Source organism: Gopherus flavomarginatus, chromosome 5, assembly GCF_025201925.1.
Source record: "Gopherus flavomarginatus isolate rGopFla2 chromosome 5, rGopFla2.mat.asm, whole genome shotgun sequence".
In the NCBI taxonomy this organism is placed as follows: Eukaryota; Metazoa; Chordata; order Testudines; family Testudinidae; genus Gopherus; species Gopherus flavomarginatus.
This window is the reverse complement of record NC_066621.1, coordinates 77,053,883-77,061,618: the sequence shown is the minus strand read 5'-3', so window position 1 is coordinate 77,061,618 and position 7,736 is coordinate 77,053,883. Positions and strand designations below refer to the sequence as shown.

At 46.3% G+C, this 7,736-nt stretch overlaps 1 protein-coding gene across 2 annotated transcripts in view; it reads left to right on the top strand.

Moving 5' to 3' along the window:
• The first annotated feature begins 4,033 nt into the window (after positions 1-4,033).
• LOC127052172 (CD59 glycoprotein-like) overlaps positions 4,034-7,736 on the top strand; it is a 29,853-nt gene continuing 26,150 nt past the window's right edge. Inside the window, exon 1 of one of the 2 annotated variants that reach the window (XM_050955555.1) lies at positions 4,034-4,392. The gene's annotated coding sequence lies outside the window, so the exon portion shown is untranslated. The other variant, XM_050955556.1, reaches the window with a different exon arrangement.

Genomic DNA, 7,736 nt, shown 5'->3' with positions numbered 1-7,736 from the left:
CGTTGTAGTTGGTTGCCCTTCTTCATGCTTACCACAGCAAATTCTCTCAAGCTTGGAGAAAAAACAGTATCTGGCACTGATGGACCCAAATGAAACCTCATTTGCTGAATATCGTCTTGAGTAATGGTTGGCCGCAGCTATTCTAGATTGTAGCCACTATTTCCTTTATACGATTTTAGTGCCATTAGATTCACTCTTAAGCTATATGGTCTTCATGTCAGGGAGGTTTTCCCAAGGCAGAATTAAGCAGAGCCAGGAAATGTTACTGGATTCAATCGAGTATTACTCAGGAAGTGGGTGAGAGACTTAACTACCTAGGTCTGCAGAACTCTGCCTGTAATGGATAATTCTAATGAACTGTACTAACAATTGGAATACTTGAAACTGCTCACTTGTTTTTACTAGACCCTCTTAAATATTGAGTGAAAGGAAAATACTATGTAAATGTGAGAGCCTTGATTCCTATTTCAGCTAAATACGAAAGTTTTTTTAAAGAATTATCTAACAAAAGATTAGAGACTGTAACTTTCAGCATAAGCACAAATCTGTAGTATTAAAACGAAAAGATTCTAATATTCTTTAAGGGCAGAAAGTACCACTGTCTTGGAGCATTAATAGTCAATGTGTCTGTCACGGGGGGTCATGGAAGTCATTGGTGCTGTGATTTCTGCAATGGCCAGTGTGGCGGTCCAGCCACACCAGCTGCTGCTGGAGTGGCCCTGCAGCCAGCCACATGTGTTCAATCTCAAGTCTTAAGACTAAAGTTTTCAAAAAATTCCCACTGTGGCTGAACATTGGAAGCTCTAACTAGGTTGGCTGTTGCCTGCATTGCTATCTGGTAGAGTTGAACGAGTGTGGGGAGCAATTCTTGCAAAATTTCTTTAATGTAGATAAGGTCTTAAATAGTAATAATTGAAAAGGTCATTCTTGTAAGTGGCTGGAAGGACAAAAAACACAATTGTATGCAGTGTTGTAGCTATGTCGATCGCATGATATTAGATACACAAGGTGGGTGAGGTAATACCTATTATCAGCCTGACTTCTGCTGGTGAGACGGACAAGCTTTTTAGCTTACGCAGAGCTCTTCTTCTGTTCTGGGAAACAAGCTTGTTTCTCTCACCAACTGAAGCTGTGCCAGTAAAAGATATTACCTCATTCACCTTGTCTCACTAAAAGCCACATTGGCAATGTTTACTTTGAAATAAACACATGAATAAAGTATGATTCTCTAGATTGTGATCTATAGGTTTGTAGTCTTCCCTGACTCAGTTTCCTCTATTACTGTGATGTGCTTAGGGTAAGAGAAGACCTGATATGAGTGGGACTGGAGGAAGAGGATCATGTTTTAGGAGAGATCTAGTCTGGGAAACACTAACTAAAATTCATACGTGAAAAAGCAGTAACCACATTTGGTTTAAGGCCTGCTTTTGTATATAGCTTTGTTTTAAAATTCGATTTTAGTGGAAAACGAAACGCCACCTTTCTCTGCACCCAAAACTATTGATACTTACCATGCAAAGAGAAATAAACATAAAACGCTATAGTGAATAGAAATTGTAGATGGATACAGTGGCTCCAGTGAGGACACTGATCTAAATGGATTTGCTTCCTTTCCTACTTTAAACTGCAAATTTCCATAGCTTGTGCAAAGGGGGCTTTTGCCAGAGCATCATGTTTTTCATGGTCTCTGCTCTACACCTGAAGCACAATTATAGGGGTAATTCATCTGCTCTTCAAGTTCTACCACTTTTTTTAGCTACCAATTCATACCATCTGTTTGTTTTTATATTGCTCTTCTTTCCTTACCTCAGAAGCTGGTTTATTACATGCTATATGAAGGATTGGCTATGTGACCACTAGTGCAATATACTCTAAGGGAAAACTGCACTTCTTGTGTATTAACATCAATCTTCATACATGTCCCATTTCCACATGTGGGCAATGGATTGGTCACTTAGAAAACACTTTTTATTCTGCTTTATGCTGAAAAGCCTGAGCTATGTTCAGCTATTTACAAGCACACAGAAAAATGCAATATATTGAATATGTAAAAAGACAACAGTGGAGGTGTTACATATGGCAATCCCCTGAATCCTACTGCTAAGGAGTAAATGTTAGGAAGAAGGCTACATCATATGAAAACGAGAGGTGTGAAAGGGAATACAAATAAAAGAAAACACTTTGAATAATCCATGTCTACCAAATTCATGGGACCTGCTTCTACAATCTCTTAAAGCACAGGTCTTGGTATGGTTCACAAGCAGAGTAGATACATGAATAAAAACAGCTTGTGTAATTATACTGTGTTTAGGATAAAATTGCAGAACTCTAAACTTCTGCTTTAGGCTATTAATGGAATGTCAGCTAAGGTTAGGAGGAAAAACTCTCGTATTAGTTACTAGACATGGTGTATCTCTAAGCACCTCACAGAAGCATCTGCTGTAAGCCCCACCTTGTGTACCAGCCTAGGTAGACCAGTGTTCTGTAGCAATGGCCATGGGTGTTCTATACAGAATGTGTCATGAGCCACTGAATGAACATGCCATGCAGAATACTAAAGCATAGATTTACTGGCATGATGGTTTGGCTACAAACATTTACTATGGATAGATGGAAGTCATAGAAGATTGGGATTGGAAGAAACCTCATGAGGTTATCTAGTCAAAGCAGGACCAATTTACTAAACCTATTCCAGTGCTTTTCCACCTTCCTAGTGAAATAGTTTTTCCTAATAGCCAACCTAGATCTCCCCCACTGCAACTTGAGACCATTGCTCCTTGTTCTGTGGTCTGCCAGCACTGAGAACAGCTGAGCTCCATCCTCTTTGAAACCCTCCTTCAGGTAGTTGAAGGCTGCTATGAAATCCTCCCTCACTCTTCTGCAACCTAAATAATCCCGGTTCCCTCAGCCTCTCCTCATAAATCATGTGCCCCAATCCCCTAATCATTTTTGCTGCCCTCTACTGGACTGTCTCCAATTTGTTCACATCCTTTCTGTAGTGGGGGCCCCAAAACTGGACACAATACCCCATATGTGGTACCACCAGTGCCAAATAGAGGGGAATAATCACTTCCCTTGATCTGCTGGCAATGCTAGTACTAATGCAGCCCAATATCCCTGTTAATATGTGGGGTGTTCCTTCTGTTAGTTAAATTATAGCTCTTCAGTTCTCTCTATACTTTGCATTATTAGATAAGGTTACCTTAACAGAGGCATGACATTTACAATAAAAGGCTTGGAGTATGAATGCCTTTTGCTATAGGTGAGGATATGTGGTCATGCAGTTAGTTGTTTGCCTGAATGGTGAGGATCTGATATTCAGAACAGCGAATGATAAAATAAATAATATAGTTCAATTATATATGACTGGAATTCTATCCATAAATACTCTGAAACTTGAGTTGTAGAATGTTTGTTATTTAGCCCTGGGATTGAATAGATGTACATTATAATTATAAAATAAATTGGAATATAAATATTATACTTACATTTCAGTGTATACTGTAGATAGAGCAGTATAAACAATTCATTCCCTATGAAATTTTAGTTTGTACTGACTTCTCTAGTGCTTTGTATGTAGCCTGTTAAACTGGGCAAATATCTAAATGAGTTGATGTACCCCCTGGAGACCTCTGGCTCTGTGTACCCCTAGGGATACCTGTACCCCTCACTGAGAACCGCTGCATTATGTGCTCTGCAGGAATCTCCCAACCACTAGGATTTCCCCCCTCACCTTTAAGGTATATTAATATCATCTACGAATTTCGTGTATGTGCCTTTCATTTTTTCAGCTCCTTAACCAAGATGCTAAATGTGAGCAGATGGAACGGTTTCAGGGCAGAGCAAGAGCTTCTAGCAGGGCTGAAACCCCAGCCCAAGGTAAAAATACCACTTCTCAAGTGCCGGTGCAAATTACAAGAGGCAGAGCGGGTGAAAAAAATTACATTCCCTGAGGCTCATTGACAGTCTGGAAATAGGTGGCAGGGATTGAGGAAACCACACAAAGGGGTCAGAACTACTCACTAAAGCAAATAGCGAGGTACCCTGTTTCTTTAATATAGAGGGAAAGAGAACTCCGCTTAAATAACGTGAGCACACAACTCTACCTAGCAAGCTCTAAGGCAAACCATTACAAAAGGAAGGGAGTGCACATTGCCTGATCACACACACTGCGGAGTGACTTACCATGCCACGCGAGTGTGGGGAACTAAAGGGTGGCGGTTCTGCTCCTCTCCCTCTGACCCCCCTTTTCCCACGTCAGAACAACCAAAAGCCAAGGGAAGCTGAGTGCTGCTGACGGAGCTAGAAGGGGCTGGCGTGGGAGAGCTTTCTGCAGAAGACGTGAATCTGGCAGAGTGAGCGGGGAGCTACCCAGGTGCAAGCTCAGAGCAGGTGAGGAGGTTATTGGAGCGTGCTGTAGTGCGGAAGAACTGCGGCGACCAGCGCGCTCAGTAGGTGCATGCCGGCTGGAGGGCTGGATTGCGGGAAGGGGTAGGTGGTTGCTGCATCAACCTGCGCGATCTGCTCTCCTTATTCCCCTCTGCCACTGGGGGCATGGATTGCTCTCCCGCCATGGCAGAGGAAGAGCCTGTTTTATTGCTGGAGCAGAGCGTCCCTCCCTTTGTCCCTTTTGCTGCTGAGCAGGCAACCTGCCCCTATTCCCCGCTTTTGGAGGGCCTAAGCCCCCTTTCCAAGGGAGGGATAGATTGCGGCCCCCTCCCTCCCTTCCTCCCCCCCCCCCCCAGGTTGCTGGAGCAGAGGCACTGCGGCTCTGCAGAGGGCTGAGGCGGAGTGCAGACGGGCGGCTGGAGGCGGTGGGGAAGTGCTGCGCGCGTGCCGCAGAGGCGCTGCGGCGGGGAGGGTCAGCGGGGAACAAGGGCCCTAGAAGAAAGTTCTCAGTGAGGAGAGGCTGAAGAGAGAGACCCGCGCTAGGGAAAGGCTAACTCCGCTGCAGGGGAGCGGACATGGAGCCTGGATCCCTGCCTCACCCCCTCGCCTCCCTTCAAGCCAAACACGCTGTCCTGCCCCGTTCCCCAGCCCCTCTGTCATCCCATTTCCTCCTCCTCCTTCAGCCCTTTCCCTCACCTTCACCCTCCTGCTGTCCCCCCGTTCCCCAGCCAGCCCTTCTGTCACCCCACTTCCTCCTCTCCCAGCCCCTTCTCTCACCTTCACCCTCATTCCACTGTGCTTCCTGTTCCCTAGCCAGCTCCCGTCACCCCACTTCCTCCCCAGCTCTTGTCACCCCTTCCTCCTCCCCAGCCTCTTCCCTGACTTCACCCTCCTTCCACTGTCCCCCCCCCCAGTTCCACAGCCAGCCCCTCTGTTGCCCCACTTCCTCCTCTGCCAGCCACTTCCCTCACTTTCACCCTCATTTCACTGTCCTCCCTTCTCCTCCACCCCTTCTCAATCCATCTCCCATCTCCTCTTCACACTCATTTCAGTGGCTTTTCTGTCCCTACATTGTCTCTTCTGAAGCATGAAGGAGTGATTGACACAGTTGTATGTGATTTGGGGTCCCCTTGAACTGACAGTCTCGCCACCCTACTGCTCCAGAGGGAGAGATACTCCCCAATGCTTAACTTGTAATTACATTTTTTTACATTCATAATGGATGCAGCAAGCCCAGAGGTGCCAGGGCTATGGATAGAGCCCTGCATGGAAACCAAATTTATATCTGTGGCTATCTGAGGAGCTGCAGGGCTCTACCAGGAATGGCAGCAGTGAAAGCAGTTGCACATCATGCTGCTGCTCACAGGAGCCAGTGACCTGCATGGGCAGCTCCTCTGGCGTGGCTGTACTGGCCCCAGGGGGAGGGGGGGGGTACCAGGCTTTATAACTGCAGATATGTGCATCCATGGATATAAAGCAAGTATCCACACAGGGCTCTAGCTAAGAATTGCCAAGCCTACAGGTGCTGGGGATCAGTCTTGGCAAGCCCTGGCAAAAATTAAGCACTGGGTACTCCCACTCTTCAGGTAGTACAGAGGTCCCCAAACTGTGGGGTGTCATAAACAGATAGTTAAGGGTTAATGTCTCTTTCACCTGTAAAGCGTTAACAAACAGTGAACCTGGAACACCTGACCAGAGGACCAATCAGGAGACAAGATACTTTCAAATCTCGGTGGAGGGAAGCCTTTGTTTGTGTGTTCTTTCTTTGTCCATGTTCTCTCTGGGTTCTGAGAGGGACCAGACATGTAAGCTGATTCCTCCAATCTTTCTGAAAAAATCTCTTCTCTTCTAATTTTAGTAAGTACCAAGAAAAAGGCGAGTTTAGTCTTTTGATTGTTTTCTGTATTTGCAAATGAGTATTTTGCTGGAAGTATTTTAAATTGTATTTTGCTGGGGGGAGGCTTCTCTCTAGTGTCTATAAGCTGAAAGACCCTGTAATATTTACTGTTTAAACTACAGAGACAACTTTTACTCTTTCTCTTTCTTTTATTAAAAGATTTCTTTCTAAGACCTGATTGATTTTTTCCCCTTGTTGAGGCTCAAGGGAATTGAGTCTGTACTCACCAGGGAATTGGTGGGAGACAGGGAGAGAGAAGGGAGGGGGGAAGGTGGAATCCCTTTGTTTTAGATTCATGGAGCTTGAATCTGTATTACCTCTTGGGGAGGGGGAAAGAGGAGGGGGCAAGGTGCACTCCTCTCTGTTTTTAGATTCAAGGAGTTTGAATCACAGTGATCTTCCAGGGTAACCCAGGGAGGGAAAGCTTGGGAGAGGCAACGGTGGGGGAAAGGGTTTACTTTCCTTGTGTAAGATCCAGGGGGTCTGGGTCTTGGGGTCCTCTGAGAAGGTTTTGAGGGGACCAGAGTTTACCAGGCACTGCAAGTCCTGGTTGGTGGCAGCACTACAAGATCTAAGCTGGTAATTAAGCTTAGGGGGATTCATGCTGGTACCCCATCTTTTGGACGCTAAGGTTCAGAGTGCGGATTTATACCATGACATGGGGTATTTCCCCCCCACCCCCCGGGGACATGGAGGAACTTCCAGCGGGCATGGTGGGGCCCAGGCCAGCCCCCACAGGGGGCAGGGAGGGAGCATCACCCAGCCCTGCTCTGCCACCAGCTCAGCTCCCTGCTACCTGGCTCAACTCCTGGCCCTGCCCCACCTCTGTCCCCAGCCTCCTCCCTTGCTGGGGCTCTGCTCCTGGAACTGGCTCGAGACCCACCCCCAGTTGTGGCCCGATTACCTCCAGAGCCGCAGCCCTGCTCCTGGCCGCAGCTCGGGGGGGCAATGACTCTGAAAACTTTGGGTACCACTGAAGTAGTAGGAGTTGGCTGGATTGTGAGTGGGTATTTATGGCTGAGCAGGGCTCTCTCCAGTTATTCTTGTGGTAGAAGGGAGAAAAATCTGAGTTCCCCCACCACGTCTCTTACTCCATATTTTCCTGCCTGATACCGATGAAACATTGGCTCAGTGCTGTGCTATGCTATGTCTCTGTATAATCTGGCCTATCTCTGAGCTGAGTAGTGAGAAGGATGTGTCAGCAGCACTATCACACTGTGATGGGGTCTGGTGTGGTAAGAAAGCAAATTAATTTCTTTGAGACTTTGGGTTTCCTTGATACTGTTCTCACTGTGCTAATGGTCTTGCCAGTTTTCTGGCACAGCAGTGATTTTCTGGAAGGAGGTGGTGGTGGTGGGGAGTTAGGCTTAAAGGAAAATATTCCCAGACTATGACAGACAAGGCAGAAGCTTGTTACTTTCCCCCGATATATATGACAAATGGCTAATGG